Source organism: Zingiber officinale, chromosome 8A (genome assembly GCF_018446385.1).
Source record: "Zingiber officinale cultivar Zhangliang chromosome 8A, Zo_v1.1, whole genome shotgun sequence".
Classification (NCBI taxonomy): domain Eukaryota; kingdom Viridiplantae; phylum Streptophyta; class Magnoliopsida; order Zingiberales; family Zingiberaceae; genus Zingiber; species Zingiber officinale.
Window position 1 is genome coordinate 112,871,673 of NC_056000.1, and position 18,883 is coordinate 112,890,555.

Sequence of the window (18,883 nt, forward strand, 5' to 3'; positions counted from 1 at the left end):
TCATTGAACACATGAATCAACTTGAGTCCAACTCAATTAGCCCAATTAGGATTACTCTTAATCCAATTTGATTCATCAAATGAATCTAATCCTCTTGGTTCATCATATGAACCTAATCTCCATCTCATTGTCCTTAGTGTGTGATCCTATAGGTTCTTGTAACGTTGGCAATGCCCCTAAACCCATTTAGGAACATGAGTAATGAGCGGTATTTAGCAATACATCATTACTACCCAAGTTACAAGAATGTTGAGATCCAACATCACCTTGTGACTACTAATTGTGACTCCTTATAATATATGACAAGTGTCCTTCTATCCTAGACATCTAGAATGATTAATGTGAGGCATAAACCGTGTCATCCTCTGACCAATCTAAATCTTGAACTCCAAGTAGACTCACTAAATTAAATGAGCTCAATATCTCATATTGACTCATTTGGGCATGGTCATGCACTTCATGGTCTCACTCTATCAAGAATATCGATGTCTCTCCCATCATATAGAAGGGATAAATCCCATCTACATCACTCACATCCCTCTGCATAATTCGTTACATACCCAGTAATCGCCTTTATAGTCCACCCAGTTACGGGTAACGTTTGACGAAACTAAAGTACATAACTCCTTATGTAGGGATCCATGGTGACTTCAGGTCCAAGGACTAGTAGTCATACTAATAGCCACATGAGAAAGTATATGACACTCATATAACGATCCATGATACTTTCTCATGGCGGGTCATTCAGTATACATTCTCCAATGCATACCCATGTGTCAACTTGATATCTCTATATCCATGACTTGTGAGATCAAGTCATCGAGTTTACCTACATGCTAGTCTTATTGTATTAACATTGTCCCTGAATGTTAATACTCGACTAGAAATGATTAAGAGTAGTGTTCCCTATATCATCTCACTATTGGTTCAACTAACTGATTGATATAGGTGAGAACCTTCTACTCAAGGACGCTATTATACTTAGTTTATTTGGCACAAATACAAGTAAGTATAATAACCAAAAACAAATGCCTTTATTTATATAAGAATATGATACAACAAGTCCATAATACAATCATCAAATGATTGTCTCTAGGGCTCTAACTAACAATCTCCCACTAGCACTAGTGCCAATCAGTGTAGGATCTAAGCCCCAATGACCTAGTGTGACCATCATGCTTCCTCTGTGCCAAAGCCTTGGTCAAGGGATCTGCGATGTTAGCCTCTGTAGGTACTCTGCAAATCTTCACATCTCCTCTCTCGATAATCTTTCGAATGAGATGGAAGCGCCGTAGTATGTGTTTGGTCCGCTAGTGTGAATGAGATTCCTTCGCCTATGCTATAGCTCCATTGTTGTCACAATAGAGCTTAATAGGGTCCGCGATACTAGGAACCACCCCAAGTTCAGTGATGAACTTGCGGATCCAAACTGCCTCCTTTGCTGCCGCTGATGTAGCAATGTACTCGACCTCTGTCGTAGAGTCAGCGACTGTGTCCTGCTTCGAACTCTTCCAGCTCACAGCACCACCATTAATGCAAAATACGAACCCTGACTGCGATCGATAATCATCCTGGTCGGTCTGGAAGCTAGCATCACTGTAGTCCTTCTTAAGTACTTAAGAATATTCTTGACCGCTATCCAATGACTTTCACCTGGATCTGACTGGTATCTGCTCGTCATGCTCAAAGCATACGAGACATCAGGACGAGTACATAGCATGGCGTACATGATAGATCCTATGGCTGAGGCATAAGGGATTTGATCCATGCGGTCTCTCTTCTCTCTAGAAGAGGGACCTTGAGTCTTCGAAAGACTAACGCCATGTGACATCGGCAGCAATCCCTTCTTGGAGTTCTGCATGGCAAACCGAAGGAGTACCTTGTCAATATATGTACTCTGACTTAGGCCAAGCAATCTCTTAAATTTATCTCTATAGATCTGTATCCCTAGAATGTAGGATGCCTCACCTAAGTCCTTCATTGAGAAGTAACTCCCTAGCCAAGTCTTGACAGACTGAAGCAAAGGGATGTCCTTCCCAATGAGTAGTATGTCATCCACATACAATATGAGGAAGACAACTATATCCCCTACAAGTTTCTTGTAGACACAAGGTTCATCTTCGTTCTTGATGAAACCAAACTGTTTGATTACATCATCGAATCGAAGATTCTAGCTCCGAGAAGCTTGCTTTAGTCCATAAATGGACCTATGCAGCTTGCATACTCTGCTAGTATGCTGTGGATCTACAAAACTCTCAGGTTGTGTCATGTACACATCCTCGAGTAGGTTTCCATTCAAAAACGCGGTTTTGACATACATCTGTTATATCTCATAGTCATGGTATGCTGCAATAGCAAGCATGATCCGAATAGACTTAAACATCGCTAGTGGAGAAAAGGTTTCATCATAGTCAATACCATGAATTTGCTTGAAACCTTTAGCTACCAAGCGACCCTTATAGATAAGTCCATTCATGTCAGTCTTTCTCTTAAAGACCCACTTACACCCAATGGGTTTTACCCCTTCAGGTGGATCAACCAAAGTCCATACTTGGTTGGTGTACATGGATTCCATCTCGGATCTCATGGCCTCTAGCCATTTCTCGGAATCTGGTTTCATCACAGCTTCCTGATAGGTGGTAGGCTCATCATCTATGAGCACAATATCATCATGGTCAGACAAGAGAAATGAGTATCTCTCAGGCTGACGACGTACCCTATCAGACCTGCGAAGAGGTATGTCTACTTGAACTGGTTGTTGTTCCTCAACTCTTTGTGGAACAACATCATCCACAACACTTTGGGGTTCCAGTTCAACTTCCATCGAGGCTTCAGTGCTATGGTCCGCATCTTGAACTTCTTCAAGATCGAACGTACTCCCACTAGTCTTTCTAGAAACAAAGTCCCTTTGTAGAAAGACCTTAGTCTTTGCCACAACTACCTTGTGCTGACTGGGAATGTAGAGGTAATATCCCTTAGTTTCCTTGGGATATCCAATAAAGTAGCACTTGTCAGATTTGGGTCCTAACTTGTCTGAGACTTGACGTCGAACGTAAGCCTCACAACCCTAAATCCTCATGAAAGACACCTAGGCATCTCTCCCAGTCCATATCCTATATGGTGTCTTTATCACGACCTTGGATGGAACTCGGTTTGGTATAAAAGCTGCCATGTCTAGAGCATAGCCCCAAAGGTATGTCGGAAGATCTGTGTGACTCATCATAGATCGTACCATATCTAATAGGGTACGATTCCTCCATTCGGATACACCATTCCACTATGGTGTTCCAGGAGGAGTGAGTTGGGATAGAATCTCACACTCAGCTAGGTAGTCACGAAACTCGTGGCTAAGGTATTCTCCACCTCGATCTGATCGAAGTATCTTAATACTCTTGCCAGCCTGGTTCTGTATTTCATTCTTGAATTCTTTGAACTTTTCAAAGGATTCTGACTTATGTGTCATCAAGTACACATTACCATATCTACTGAAGTCATTAGTAAATGTGATGAAGTACCTATAACCGCCTCTAGCAGCGACATTGAAAGGGCCACATACATCACTATGTATGAGTCCTAACAAATCAGTCGCTCTTTCGCTGTGCCCACTAAAGGGAGTCTTGGTCATCTTGCCTACTAGGCATGACTCGCACGTCTCATAAGATTCAAAATCAAATGAGTCTAGCAAACCATCCTTATGGAGCTGGGATAAGCGATTATCATTTATATGACCTAAGCGACAGTGCCAGAGATATGTTTGGTTCATGTCATTTGACTTGAACCTCTTGGTATTTATGTTATAGATAGGGCTTTCAAGGTTTAGAATGTAGAGTACGTTCATCAGAGGTGTACTACAATAGAACATATCTTTTAAATAAACAGAACAACATTTGTCCTTTATTATAAAAGAAAAACCTTTCTTATCCAAATAAGAAACTGAAATTATGTTCTTAGTTAATGCAGGCACATAACAATAATCATCTAACTCTAATACAAGCCCAGAGGGCAGAGATAGAAAATAAGTCCCTACAGCAACAGCAGCAACCCGTGCTCCATTGCCTACGAGTAGGTCCACCTCGCCCTTCGGCAATGCCCTGCTATTTCTCAGCGCCTGCACATTAGTACAAATGTGAGATGCACATCCGGTATCTAATACCCATGATGAAGAAATAGATAGATTGACTTCTATAACATATATACCTGAAGTGGAAGTCTCACTTCGTTTCTTCTTAAGATTTTCCAGTGCCCGGTTTGACCGCAGTGGAAGCAGGTAGCATCCTTAGCGACCCCTCCTTTAGGCTTCAGTGCCTTGCCTTTGCCCTTGGCTTGGGACATTTCCTTTCCCTTGTGTTTCTAAACCATCAGAACAGAGTGGGGTTTTGCCTTCTTAAGGTTCAGCTCAGCAGTTCTTAACATGCTAAGTAGCTCGGGCAGTGGCTTGTCAATTTCGTTCATATTGTAGTTTAGAACGAACTGACTATAGCTATCTGGCAAGGATTGCAAGATCACGTCAATGGCCAACTCTTGGCCAAGCGGGAATCCCAACCTCTGTAGATTTTCTATGTACCCAATCATTTTGAGTACATATGGGCCTACGGGAGCCCCATCTGACATCTTGCATTGAAACAGTGCCCTTGAGATCTCAAATCTCTCATGCCTCGCTTGTCCTTGATATAGTTGACGAAGATGTTCAACCATATCATAAGCGCCTATTAACTCGTGTTGCTTTGGAAGCTCAGAGTTCATGGTCACGAGCATTAGACAGGACACATCTAATGCGTCATCTTGATGCTTCTTGTAAGCATCTTAGTCTGCTCACGTGGCATTGGCAGGAGAAGCCTCCGGAATGGGCTGCTCCAGAACGTACAGTTTACGTTCCTGGATTTGCTCCGTTGAGCTTGTCCTTCTCAAGGACAGAACACAGAGAGAAGGTGTACGTATTCGACGTTATGGTTATCTACAACAGAAAAATGCAGAAAATAAATATCATATTCTTTTAAATCATTTAATTAGGCCTTTAACTAAATGATGCTCCCACTGAATTCTATAATTCATGTGGGACAAGATCCACATCATACTAACCCTTGAGTTAGCTTTGGCTAATACGCCCAAGATTTAGTATGATCGGTAGGTAACGATTTACCAATTACATCTCTATGCAACTCTTGTTTATAGGATCATTATCCGCAGTTATATTAAAACTTGAATTAGCTTTGGCTAATATGCCCAAGAATTAATATAAATGTGATTTATGTCCTATCTTTCCAACCATTGGAAGAATGCCTATAGTTGTACTCGATCCAACCGAGTTAACTAGGAATACTCAATCTAATTGAGTTTGTATTCACCCATGCGTTGATAAGCGGGACCAAGATTGTCCCTCCGTACCCTACCAAGATAATATGTGTTGCTCTGCTTTGGCAGATTCAACAACACATGTGATCGAGGTAGTGATAGGTATCACGGCACGGTAGGCATTAGAGTTGATGCGATTTAGATCTAATCTAATCGTCGATGTGTATCAAATACGTGATAGATCTAATCTAATCGAAAGGGTGCATCATGTACACGATTTAGATCTAATCTAATCGTTAGACACTAATTAATTACTAATCATGCATCACATGCACACAAGCAATTAATTAAATTAATTTATGATTAGTCATGGCCCTAGTACAATCTTCTCAAGCCAATGAGAAGATCGGATGGTCAACCTAAGGTCAACAGCTTCTCAAGCTCCTCCCTTTGACCACCTTGTGTTGCTCGCGCCCTCCTCGTAACTCCGTCCCGAGTGGACCTTCCACGGCTCCAATTTTGTACATTACAATTTTGAAACTCGAGTTACATTTGAGTCTAAACTAATTTACAACAAGAATACAAAATAGAGAAAGGCACGACGCGCAGGTCGCGAATCAAATGTACAACACGCACAACACAAATGACGGCGCGCAGGCCGTAATATGAATTACAACACAAATCCAATCAGATTGGGTCTTTTTGGGCCATGACTATCACAAATTATACATAATTCTAAATTATGTAATTTTAATAATTTTATGTAATTTTAATACTAATTTTTACAATTTTTACGAGTAAAATTTCCCGGCGGTCATGGAACGAATCCCCTTGCGGGGCCAGGGGCAGCGCCCCTACCCGCGATCTAACCATCGTGAGTGTCCCTAAGCGATCCTACAGCGCCTTAGCCCGCTATCCCAAAATGTTTTGGGGCGAAACATTGCCGTTTCGGAAATATCTTCTCGGTAGTCGAAGCCTACAAGTGTATAAACACTTGTGCTTCTCTTCTACGAGAAAATTACTCATAAAAACCATAAAAAACTTAAATTTACAGAAAATCACAGAAGCTATATTTTTCATAAAAAATCAAATTAAACTCGTACAAGTCTTCGCACGTGTTCGCGTCGCGGAAACCCCGAATCCTCCGCCACCGGATCCGTGCGAAGGAAAAATAAAACAAAATACGAGTACAAGTTTCTAAAGTCTAGATCTACACTAGATAAGAGCGTTACCCTCGATGTGATGCCCTTCGCTATCCCGCTAGTCCAACGGTTTGCCGGATCTCAAGATTGTCAAAGTAGACAACCCTCTAGAAGTATCCACACGAACAAAATTAGGTGGAGGGGACCAAACAAAGGTGTGCTAGCACCTATGGTGTTCGGCCAAGAAAGGAGAGGGAGAGCTTGAGGAAGAAGATGATGGAATGAATGAGAATTACTCACAAAATGAAACTCACCATCCAATTGATGTGGACGACCACATTAAGAGGAGTTGTAACCTCCATGGAATGCCAAGAGTCACAACTCTTGGTAACTCCCATGAGGTGGCATCCCACTTAAGCAACCATGATGATGTGGAGCATCATCATTGGCCCACTCAATGCCAACTCACCAATGAGGTGGCATAAAGTCAAGTCAAACTTGACTCTTCATCTTCCTCTCAAGTCAAGTCAAACTTGACTTAATCTCTCTCATGGTTGATCTAATCCAACCATTTAATTCAAGCCAATTTAATATAATGAATCTAATTCATTTAATTAAATTGATTCAATGAGTCATAATCTAAATTAGACTCATTGAACACATGAATCAACTTGAGTCCAACTCAATTAGCCCAATTAGGTACTCTTAATCCAATTTGATTCATCAAATGAATCTAATCCTCTTGGTTCATCATATGAACCTAATCTTCATCTAATTGTCCTTAGTGTGTGACCCTATAGGTTCTTGTAACGTTAGCAATGCCCCTAAACCCATTTAGGAGCATAAGTAATGAGCAGTATCTAGTAATACATCATTACTACCCAAGTTACAAGAATGTTGAGATCCAACATCACCTTGTGACTACTGATTGTGACTCCTCACAATATATGACAAGTGTCCTTCTATCCTAGACATCTAGATTGATCAATGTGAGGCATAGACCGTGTCATCCTCTGACCAATCTAAATCTTGAACTCTAAGTAGACTCACTAAATCAAATGAGCTCTGTCACGCCCCGGAGGAGTCCCTGTCCGAAAAAATTTCGGCAGCATCTCCCCTGTACGGCGGACAATCTGAAACTTTCTACAAACACTATATACCTCAGCCACATGCGGCTGGAATAATAACAATAATAAAACCATCACCATGCAGTTAATATCAATTTCAGCCTCTGGCTGACACAACCATGCAGTTTATATGACAAGTAAACGGAAGAATAATACTCTGACTCGAAATCAACCCTACTCCACTACACTCGTAAAGCTCAAATCTGATTTACTCACCTCTTCTGCCGTCCAAACAGGCATGTAGTAAAACATATCGAAATAAAATCCATCGACACATAAAATTCATACCAGATACATAGTATCAAAAATAGAATAAGTCTGAACATAGACTAATAAAGAAGAAAACCAAAAGATTACTAAGCCCTCGTGGTCAGCAGGGGACTAGCAACTGGAACTCTCTCCTGACAGCATCAACCTGAAAAATAACAACAATGGAGGCGGGGTGAGTACAACACTCAGCAGGTACAACTGATATACAAAGTAAGGAAATAACACCTAGCACTAATTATGCGTACAGTCTCCTGATGTAATAAAGGTAAATGCAAACTGAAGTAAACAAGAGAATACTGTACTAACCAGGACCGGGGTATAAGGACAAACAGTCCGAGTGATATGGAAATCCTGTATGCATGTCAAACATAGGTATCCAAACAATATGCAACATATAAATGCAGCAAACACAAACACAAGCAATAAATGCATCATGCATATGATGCCAATAATGCGTCCTGGTTACCCCTGACGCCAGTCGATCATCTCACACAATAGTGAGACCGAGTGGGTAGGGCTGTGACAACCGTGCACTCTGTCGTCACTACTCCTGATGAGTGACCGAGTGGACGGGATGCTGTCGGAGTACACCTATCCTCCTACCCCAAATCATAAATGGGGGAGCGCAATGCTCTCAACTCCCGGTACACGATGACGGGGAGGAATCCCTGTCGGCTAACACGTTCGGAGCCTAACAGAGTCCCTGCTGCAACACACTCTGCCTGAATCGACCACTAACCCATGAGTGGTGGTGTGTGCAGATCCATGTAACTGGCGATGTGTTCAACAATAATGGAGCGAACTATCGCACAACATGCAATCATGCAAATGGTGCATGACACTAACCACAAAATATCCTGACCTAATCCATATATATATAAAAGTGCATCATAGGTCAACGAGTCAAATCAAATCAAAGGTACACAGAAGGTATAAAACCTAGGTCCTGAACATGGTGAAGCATGGTATATCACTACCCCTACAAGCATGTATAAACAGGTAAAGTATACATGAGATGCAAACCAATCAATCAATCAAGCATGTATCAAGTTTTGGGTAGTGATTAACCGAAACAGAATGAGAAACATAATTAATGCAATTTGTTAAATTCACTACTATGTATATCAAAGACATAAAGTTAAAAGTACCCGCCTCCAATAGGAATGTCCAAATCCGACATCGAGATACTCGTCTCGCGTCAAAGTCCTGTGATATCAAACATACATTTTTATTTAGCTACAAATTAAACAAATAGCTAAATAAAAATCCTTAAGAATAATTTAGGGGAAAACCCTAAACCATAATCTCGACCTACCTAATTTAACACATATAATTTAGTTATTCAACATGTATCAAATAACTAAATCGAACCCCTAATTCAATTAAGAAAACCCTAATTATTAATCAACCTTAACTGGCCATCGATTAACTTGTCCACATCAAAACCTAAATCCACCAACCGAATACCCCAGTGCACAGAACCTCACCTCTTGTAATTCTTCCCTTCTGTTCGATTCTCAACCACAGATGGTTGCTGCCGGAAGAAGACTCCACAACCAAATTACTTCAACAACCTAATGTCTCTGGTGAGCAAGAGAAAAAAAATATGAATTAATCACATAGCATCTCAATCATCAAATGAAACATGATGCCTTACCAACTTGATACACTTCTTCCTCTTTGCCGGCTTCTGTTGGCGAAGAAGTACTGTGCTCGGGCACTAGAAGAGGCTGACAGCACTGCGGTGGTCAGTGACTAGCTAGGGCACAACCTAAAAGGGCTCGGCTAGGGCACGGCGTCGGCAAGTCTCGGCTAGGGCATGGCGACGGCCAGTGACGAGGAAACAGCGGCGGTGTCTCGACGGACCAGAGGAGGAGGAAAGAATCGGGAGGCAGAGGAGGGTTTCGGCTCGGGTAGGAGAAGAAGAATTTGGTTCGGCGTCGAGCAGAGGAGAAGAAGAAGAATCCTTGTCGAGGGGTTAAATCGCGAGGGAGAGGGGGAAAACTGTCGACGGCGCCGGTTAGGGCACAGAGGAGAAGAAGGTCGCGGCGAGGAAACGGGCGCGCGTGGAGAAGGTGTCGAGCACGGGAAAAAAAATAAGAGAAAAAGAAAAAGAAAAGAAAAGAAAAAGGAAAAAGGAAATAAAACTTTTCCTCATTAAAACAGGGTAGCCTAAACAGGCTTTCCCGGACCTCGTTTTTATCCCCGTTAACTCATCCGTACGAGCTCCGAAAAATTCTCGAAAAATTCTCAAAAATTTCAGAAAATTCCCTTATTAATATTCACCTATTTTTGGTATTTTACAAGCTCAATGTCTCATATTAACTCATTTGGGCATGGCCATGCACTTCGTGGTCTCACTCTATCAAGAATATCGATGTCGCTCCCATCATATAGGAGGGATAGATCTCATCTACATCATTCATATCCCTCTACATAATTCGTTACATACCCAGTAATCGCATTTTATAGTCCACCCAGTTACGGGTGACTTTTGACGAAACCAAAGTACATAACTCCTTATGTAGGGATCCATGGTGACTTCAGGTCCAAGGACTAGTAGTCATACTAATATCCACATGAGAAAGTATATGACAATCATATAACGACCCATGATACTTTCTCATGGCAGGTCATTCAGTATACATTCTCCAATGCATACCCATGTGTCAACTTGATATCTCTATATCCATGACTTGTGAGATCAAGTCATCGAGTTGACCTACATGCTAGTCTTATTGCATTAACATTGTCCCTGAATGTTAATACTCGACTAGGAATGATTAAAAGTAGTGTTCCCTATATCATCTCACTATCGGTTCAACTAACTGATTGATATAGGTGAGAACCTTCTACTCAAGGACGCTATTATACTTAGTTTATTTGACACCAATACAAGTAAGTATAATAACCAAAAACAAATTCCTTTATTTATATAAGAATATGATACAACAAGTCTATAATACAATCATCAAATGATTGGCTCTAGGGCTCTAACTAACATAATCATCTCATGATTGACTCTTAGGGCTAATTACTAACATCATCCCCTACTTCATAACAATGAATCTAGATAAATCCATTAAGCTCTATGATAGTCAATGTTGCCCTTATGAGATTTTTGACTACTTTTGTGAATAATCCTTTAAGTCTCGTCCTTATGGGTAGGAGAGTTGGGTTCACCTTTCGGTCCTTCCATGTGTCTCATGGAATATGAAGATGCATGGTTAATGTCATAATCATGTATGCATAATAAGGTCGGATCATCGATCAACACATCATGCAATAAAATAAGATGAATAGATATATGAAAATAATGTCAACAAATTGGGCTACTCCCTCATCCTAAAATTATGAGTACTACTCCACGGAGATAGAGTTACAACCAAAAGACGAGAAGAAGACATTCTTCAACTCAAAATAAAAAAGAAAAGGAGAAAAGAATACTTAGTCGTGTGTGCATCGGTGTCTATAGAAGAACTCCAAATTCTATGATGGATGGAAACTCTGATGGTTCCTTGGGAACGACTCTCCTAGAGTTTCCTATCATGAGGAAACACCTCCTCCTCAAACATAAGCCTCTTGGAGTCTTTCATAGCCCTCCAAACACGACCAAATCTATTAAATCCTTCCAAAAATATTGAGTCGCCACCCACGAACCATGATTGTGCTAGGAGGAATAACCTGGCTGTGTTGCTCCAAGTCAGAAGAAAGTGGAGTTGAACACGGACATGCTATGTGGCATAGGCAGACTGTGTCACTGGCTAGGTCAACGAATACGATCGTGACTTTGCGTACGGTCTGGGGTTGTCAGAAGCTGATCAAAATTGGTTTTCGAGAGGAGGGAGCATGGTCGTGCCTAGGGCACGTCTAGCCTATATTAGACTCTGTAAACTTTGAGGCTACTCCATTTCATGACTAACTTTAGCTGGAGGAATATAGTTGTGTCATGGGATATGGTCAGAGCATGTTCCTTGCTGTGAATTATCATTTTAAGGCTTTTTAACTCCAATTAAGTTTCGATTTCATATCTTTTCAATTAAAAGTACAAATAGTAGCTCTCCAAATTAAAGAGTGAAAATAATGCAAAAGATATGAAATAATGCAAAATTTGTTCATTAGTGAAAGAAAATGCATACAAAACAATACTAAAAACTATATAGGAAACACATACATCAAATACCCCAGACTTGAACTTTTGTTTACTCTCAAGTAAAACCTAAAATCTAAATTTATCTATGTGAGCGATGAATCATACTTCCTAACGAATCAGTCTAATCCTATCATGCAGTTTTACTAAGTGAAAAGATAAACAAATTGTTCCAATGTGGCTTAATTAAATGTTCTCCGTGCTCGGTACAAAAGTGTCTTAATTCTCAAGTTTCAATGTCCAATCTTAGTTGAGTTGTCATCTAATCGTATTCCTAATACCTCTAGTGATAGGTACTTACAGACCACATGCAAGGTTCACCCCCCACAAGGTGTTATCCACTATCTACACAATGTCTTAAAGGAGTACTCGTTATCAAGAAAAACTGATAGTATTTTCCCAGTAATCTAACTCAGCCTCAAAGGGGTACCATATCGTTCCTACCCATGACAACTATTTTTTATTCCCTTTTTTCATACTTTAAAAAAAATCTGTCACACTTTTTTTTTCCATGTTTCATGTTTTCTTCTCTCTTTTTTTTTCTCAGGATTTTGATTTTTCCCAATGAGTAACACAATCTAAGTTTTTCTCCAATAACCAAAATGTAATGAGAGGTCACCTAGGAGGCAAAAGTAGTAGTCCAATTCTATGAATCATAACTATTCTCAAATACATATCATTCTTCAAGATCAAGTATAACATGAAAAGAGATCCTAAATAAGTAGACCACCAACATCAAAAATCTTATGACTAAATAATGCTTAAGTCATACTACTACCAATAAAAGAAAATAGATCACTAAGCATGCTAACATACTATCACAAGAACATAAAATCTATTATACTAGAGTCATGTTATAAGAACAATCCAACAAATGCATGATGGCATAATGACATGATGATATGAAAATAAAAACTAAACACATGACAAAATTAAGCAAAAACTAAACTAAAAACTAATCAAAACAAGGAAAACTTAACTAAACTAACTTAAACTCCCAGACTGGAACTTAGCATTGTCCCCAATGTTATAGAAATCTACTACGAGGAGGTGGGAAAAGAGGGAAACAAAGAAGGTTACCCATGAAAGCGTGTCAGTCATATATGTTGTCAAGTTGCTGGCAAACCCTCTCCATCTTGCGGTGGTGCTCCTCCGAGAAGCGTGAGCTTGAGCCTTCCTTCTAAAGTCCTTAAGTATGTAAGAGTCCTAAGAAAGGCTTTAAATAATATTTTTCAGGCCTAAGACTGAGCCATTGTAGGTTGTATATTGTAGATCTTTGAAAAAACTTTGATTTGACTAGTTGTATGCCCCGTGGTTTATCTCGGATCAAAAGTTATGATCATTTAAAATTGGGTCTGCAATGCAACACACCCGTATTGTCCAACATGGCCTGGCCATGTTTCATATTGTTTATTCTACTTCCAATATCCAGCAAGTAACACATCCATACTTGTGGGCACGACCAACTAATGTTGCTTGCTATTTCAATGTTTTTGTGGTTAGAATGTGGCACAATCATGGTTTTTAATATAGCCCACCCATTCTACTCTCTAAAATGCTCCCCATGCATATGGCATTTTCCATAGCTCGTGGATCTCTCTAGGCCTAAAATTAAACAAAACAAGAAGTTAAAATTATAAAATAAAAGAAAAACTTAAATAAAAAGAAAGAAACTTGGGTTGCCTACCAAGAAATAATTATTTTAGGTTGTTAGTTTGACCCCTATTAGTTCTAACATAGAGCTTCTGGCTCTAGGTGCTCATGTGCCCCTCCCTTGTGAAATCTCCATATATAATCTCATGTTTTATTTTTGCTCATGCCAGAGTGATGTGTAAGTACCTCGGATGAGTTTTGATGTTATTAACCAGGTAAAGCTAGACCCTGTGTATTTGATGCCTTGTGTCCGAGTGTGAAAGGACATAGGAATATAAAAAGTCAAGCTGAAGATGTAGCAGATGAGAAAGATGGCACGAAAAGTGAGTCGACAGGCTTGGTACATCTGAGAGACGAGAAGTTATGGAAGAGTACACAAGTGGAGTGAGAAGGATGCACGCGACATTTCCGAGGGATGAGAAGCCAGAGTGAAAGACTGCTAGAGGAGAATGCTAGAGTTGGGTTCGGGTGAGCTCAACTCATGATGTCCAAAGAATCACCCAAGTGACTAGAGCAGATGCTAGACAAGTCAACACAAAGTTGACTTGTTCAGGCACCTGGACCAAATCCAGGCACCAAGAGTACTCCAGGCTTCCGGACCATCCTCATATAGCAGGGATACCTCAGTGAAATGTTGCTGCAAGGATGATGTCGAAGTCCATGTCATCAACACTCCAAGCACCCTTAGTGTTACTAGCCTGAACCTTAGTATTATCAGCACAAGCTGATGGATTGAAAAGAAGCGATAGGGGGGGAGGGGTAGGGGGTGAGTATTACTCTTTAAAATTTTTTCTTCTATATCGTAAAAGCAATAAGAGTGCAGTAGAATAATAAAACTCATTCAGTTACTTGATTCAGAGCTTATGTCGACTCCTATTCCAAGACCCGTGATCCTTGATCCTACCGATGGGTAATCCACTATAACTCTTCTTTTTGAAACCTTCGGAAAGAAGTAATTTATACAAATGAAAAGATAGTAACACACTACTATCTTTTAGAAAATAAAATAATGCAAGCTTAAATAAAATCATACCGACAATAGGTAGAAGATGAAGCTCTGTTGGCACTTCTTGATTGAGCAGCCTGCTTGTGAAGATGAAGCAGAGAGTAAGAGCACAAATAGCAGTTTTCCACAAAGATGAATTGAAAATTGATTTTCTCCCTCGGACCTCGAGCTTCCCTTATATAAGCCTTATTTGGTCGACTGAAAAGCCGTTCGGTCGACTAATCCTTTCAGTCAACTAATCCACCTATCGGTCGACTAAACCCCTTACTTTCCTTCTTCATTAAGATCCAATCTTCGTACACTTATGAGCATTAATTGATCGATTGATCGATCATCTTGTTCAGTCAACCGAATAAAGCAGTTTCCTTATTTTATTAAATTTATCATTATTTCTCCATTAATGCATTAATTGTTTGGTCGACCGATCGCCTTGTTCGGTCGATCGATCGGCCTAACTTCCATGTTTGCTTTGGTATGATCTGATCTCTATTATGTATCAACCTAGTTTGGTCGACTGATCATGGTGTTTGGTCTACCTATAACTTTAGCTCCTGTAAAACAGAGTTAAAACAAATACTTCTATAAAACAAAGTTAACACAGTGATAGTATATAATGCATGAGTAGTAATGGATAGTAAACTATCTTGATTTTAACCTGAAAACCTTCTCGATTTTTTCAATTGGATCAGTGACCTAAGGTTTTTCCATTCTGGAACATGACCTCACCGTCGCTCCTCTCCAATTGCTTACCTCAACCTACCTGGCAAAAATTGGTCCTCCAATTCTGTTTGTACTTTACCTGCTCAATGTCTGATCTCTGATACACTAAGACTTTTCCTGCAATACTACATTAGTCGATAGTAATAATAGCAATACAGAACACTATGGTAAAACTGAAATTAGATTTATCAAGATTCGCTCGTCCAGTCGACTACACATGATAGACCAGAAATCATCCGATCTGTAACAACCCAATTTTCCCCTATTTTGAGTTCCAATATTCTAGAGATTTTTAGAAATTTTTAGAGTATTTTTATGCAATTTTTGGAGGTCATTTAGTATGTTTACAAAAAGAAAGAAAGTTTGATAAATAAATGTGTTGAAGCTAGGTCTCGAACCCATGACCTGGGGTCAGACACGACACAACCGGACGCAGCTTGACCAGCTGAGCCAGCGAGTTTTTGTTAATTATATAGGAGGTGGAATATATTTAAGCTATAGTTAGAGCGTTTTGAATAAAAGGGGAATAAAAGTGCGCGGCTGGGATTCGAACCCATGAGCTGGGCTTTAAGCAAAACCGGCCCAAACCAGCTGAGCTACACGAACTTTGTCAACCTAATATGGAGAGAATTGGATATAAAGTATAGTTATAATGGAAAACCCTAGATTTAAAAAAACCTCTCCTTCTCCTCCTCGCGTGCGCCGTTTCTTCTCGGGCGAAACCGCAGAAACCCTAGTTTCTTCTCCGGCGGTCGGCAGAGGGTTGTCTTCGAGAATCCTTCACATTCTCGTGATCTTCTTGACGTGGAGAGCACGTAGACGTGAAGAAGGCGCTGCGATTTTGAGTCTCGTCCGAACCCTAGAAGCCTATTTTCTTCTCTGGTTGTAAGTTCTAAGAGCAAGGGTAAGTACTACTCACCTGTGGTAGGAGTTGCTCCGAATCTTTGGATTTCGTTTTCTTGCTTTCGGATTTTGCTATGCCGAGTGGAATCATATGCTAGGGCTTTTCTCTCCATGCTCTGTGGACCTAGCCGAATTGCTAAGGTTTCCCTTCCATTCCATTTGTATGAATGGCCTATTAGAGATGTTAGATTCTTTATGTTGGAATTTAAAGCATGCTGTACAGAATTTCATTGCTTGTGCTTGGTGTCGTGAATCCGAGGAGAAGGGATTGGTCGGATTAGGTTATGGTTTTGTGGGCAGGTCACGGGTAGGAGATGAGTTAGATTTCTAGTTGGTAGTGTAGTTTCTGTGGTTGCTGCCATAAACGGAAATGACTCACATGTTTACAATGTCTCAGGGTATGATTTTCTTGCTTTCGGTGTTTGCTGTGCCAAATTTGCTAAGCTAAGTGCTGTGCCAAGAGTTTCTTGCTTGGGTTTGCTGTTGAACAGGACTATAAGCTAGGGTTTTCCTTTTATTTCCTTACCGTCGGTAGCATAACTGTTAAGCATGCCAGTTTATTGTTCGAGTTTAATTGCGTAGAAGGAGTTTAGCTCTTAAATGTTTGTTATCGTGGATAGGAGGAGGTCTGGCTTTCGGTTGAGATGTAGTGGCAGGAATAACCTATATAAGTAGAAGAAGTATGGCAGGTTTAGTTTAGCTTATGTGGCTTGCATTATCTCGGATTAATGTAGCTGGTAGTTGCTATCCTTTGCTCTATTTTACAGCATGCCTAGAGAGCTCAAAGTTGCGTTCTTTTGCTCCATTTTGTAGCATGATTAGCAAGATCAAATTAGTTTTCTTTTTGCTCTATTTTGTATTGCATGTTTAAAGGCCTTAAAGTAGCATTCCTTGCCTATTTTTACAGCATGAATGGAGTCACTAAAGTAGCATCCTATACCTATTTATTATAGCATACTTAGAAAGCCCAAAGTTAGCTTCCTTTTGCTTTATTTCTAGCATGATTAGAAAGTTTAAAGTAGTATGTTTTTGCCTATTTTGTATAGCATGTTTAGAAGATTAAAGTAGCATGTTTTATTCTATTTTTCATCATGTTTAAAAGTCTTAGAGTAGTCATCCTTGCCATGTACTTACAGCAGGGTTAGCAGCCCTAAAGTATCGTTCTATACTTGTTTTTACAGCATGATTAGAATCATTTCATACTTGATTTTACAGCATGTTTAGAAGCACAAAAATAGCATCCTTTGCCATGTTTTCATCGTATGATTCAAAGGCTTTAAATTGCTTTCTTTAGTTTAGCTTATAGCATGATCAGTAAGCTTTAAGTTACTTGTTTTATTCTATTATCTAGCATGGTTAGTTGATTATACACCCATACTTGTTAAGTATATTTAAAGGACTCCCACAATCTTTAATAAAAGATAATAAGGAAGATAAAAGAATAAGAAAGATAAAAAGTAAGTCAAGCAAGAGGCTAGTACCCGACATCCAAGAGCTTGTCGTTAAACAAATCCAGGTGACCATTTCCGAGGTCTTGGCCCTGGTAGACCGAGGTCTGCTCTTTTAGGATTGGTGGCTCGCAACCCCAACCTATTAGGGAGATGGTACTAAGCCTGGGCCCAAGAAAAGAAAACCAAAGTAAAGAAAAGTAAAGAAGTAAAGAAGTAAAGAAAGAAAGAAAGAAAGAAAGAAAGAAAGAAGAAGAAAGTAAAAGATAGAAATTAAAAGATTAATTTCTAACACAAGGATACAAGAAATGAAATAAGTTCCAAGCTTAGAATAAATAAGAATGGTTAGTTTCTTTAATTCTAAGTTTACATAGTTGGTTTCTTGTTATTCTGCTTGATACTGAGTATGATTTGTATCTAGTTCATTTTCTGTATACCATGAGCATATGCAGATAGTTTTAGTATTTCAGTTTCAGTACTTATGCATTTCATTTATGCATTTCGAGTTTTGTGAGATAGATTAGTACTTACTAAGCGTTTTCGCTTATAGATACTTTTCTTTTTCCTCCTACTGCAGATAAAGGAAAAGCTAAGATATGAAGGGAGGCGATAGGGTGGTGGTGATGATGGATGTGTGTGGTGGCTGGACTATGGAGAGATCCAGAATGAGCTGGCAAATTGCCAAGACTTTTCTGTTTAGTTCTTTTAGTTCTCTTTTAAGTGTTATTATGGGTTGAGACTGTAAATAAGTTTATTCCGCATTTGTAATTAGTTTTCTTTTATTATGAGTTGGAGTAGTATAGTTGTTGCTATTGCTAGAGTAGTTTCTTTCTTCCTGTTGATTTATTACTGCGTGGTTGTGAATAAAATGTGTTCCAGCCGCCTGTGGCTGCGTATATATCTTATGTATTATGGATTTGGTCACCGGTACAGGGGAGACTCTGCCGAAATTTTTCGGTAGGAATTTCTCTGAACCGTGATAAATCTAAGTGTCGCTAAGAATAGCATAAGTGAAACTAGTAAGTAGAGTAGGAGTTAGGTAACGGTCGCCCTTAGAGAGTAGTAGTAAGAAGGGTGGGTTGTTACACGATCAACTTTGCTTGGAATTCACTTCTCCAAGACTTCTTGTTACCTAAGGTTAGTTTCCCTTAGGATTTTTCTCCATCTGTCTT

General features: G+C 39.8%; 1 long non-coding RNA gene across 1 annotated transcript; it reads left to right on the forward strand.

The window, feature by feature from the left end:
* The first annotated feature begins 16,040 nt into the window (after positions 1–16,040).
* Positions 16,041–18,523, forward strand: LOC122012506. Its single transcript, XR_006120239.1, has 2 exons — positions 16,041–16,264; positions 18,289–18,523. It is a non-coding gene; the product is annotated as an uncharacterized LOC122012506 (long non-coding RNA).
* The last annotated feature ends 360 nt before the right edge of the window (positions 18,524–18,883 follow it).